The following is a 1,367-nucleotide window of genomic DNA, read 5'->3' as shown; positions in this document are numbered from 1 at the left end:
CCAAGATCATCACAGAATTCCTCAAAAGAGGAGTTTTGAAATTCTCCCCCATGATCACTTCGTATAGCAACGATTTTTAGAGATTTTTCATTTTGAACTCTTTTAGCGTAAATGCTATAGGCTTTGAATGCCTCATTCATATGTACTAAGAAGAGAATCCAGGTATATCTTTCTTATGTACTAAGAAGAGAGTCCAGGTATATCTAGAAAAATCGTCTACTATAACAAGAGCATAGTAATTTCACCAAAACTCTTTGTCCTTGAGGGACAAAATAAATCCATATGAAGTAGTTGTAATGGTCTATTAGAAGAAACCATGTGTTTTGGTTTGAAAGAAGTTTTTGTTTGTTTACCCATTTGACAAGCACTACATAGAGTGTCTTTAACAAATTTCATTTTGGGTAAACCGACAAGTAAATCTTTCTTAATAAGTTTATTCAAATGTTCCATGTGGATGTGAGCAATTCTTCTATGCCAAAGCCATGTATCATGATTATCATTTGCTACTAAACATGTTATAGGTAAAGCAGAATTCATGTCAATCATATATATTATTTATTCTCTTACCGATAAGTTTAGAATTATCATTACTTTCAATGATGCATTTATCTGGGTATAATGCCAGATAAAATCCTTTGTCGCATAGTTGACTTATGCTTAGAAGGTTATGTTTAGGTCCTTCAACATATAGTACACCTTCTATAGTTGTTGATAGTGGCTTTCCAATTCTACTAACTCCAAGAATTCTTCCCTTGTTGTTGTCACCATATGTGACATATCATTTGTCCATTGGAGTAAGGACAGAGAATTTACTTTTATAGCCCGTCATGTGTTTTGATCAGCCGCTATCCAGGTACCATAAATTGTAGGCGACTCTCATGTTTTCCTACAAAATAAATTAAGTTTTGTTAGGTATCCAATATTCTTTGGATCCTAGATGGTTAGTACCTTTCTCGACCCATTTAAATTTTCCTAGGGGTACACCATATTTTCTAATCATGCATGTGTTTGGTGTATGCCTATAAATTTTACAATATGTACATATGAGTTGATGAAAGTGTGTTCTAGATTTTTCAAATGTATGGATACTTTCCTTTTGAAAGTTTATTTTCTTTTGGACACTTGGTTTCTTGAAACCATGGCTTTTTGAATAGCCAAGACCTCTTCGGTCTATTGAGTGTCTTTGATTATTGATAATTTTTTCTAAGCTTTTACCACTTTTGTTTATTTTATTAAGTTCGAGACTTAATGTTAATACTTTCTTTTCAAGAGTTACGCAGTTTTGACAAGAGGATGAAGAAGGTTTGTTTCGAAATGCATCTATTTCAGATTTTTGTTTTAGAAACATTTTTGACAATTTAACATAT

Source organism: Lupinus angustifolius, chromosome LG05 (genome assembly GCF_001865875.1).
Source record: "Lupinus angustifolius cultivar Tanjil chromosome LG05, LupAngTanjil_v1.0, whole genome shotgun sequence".
NCBI classification, from domain to species: domain Eukaryota; kingdom Viridiplantae; phylum Streptophyta; class Magnoliopsida; order Fabales; family Fabaceae; genus Lupinus; species Lupinus angustifolius.
The sequence above is the reverse complement of the archived record's forward strand: the minus strand, read 5'-3'. Positions refer to the sequence as shown.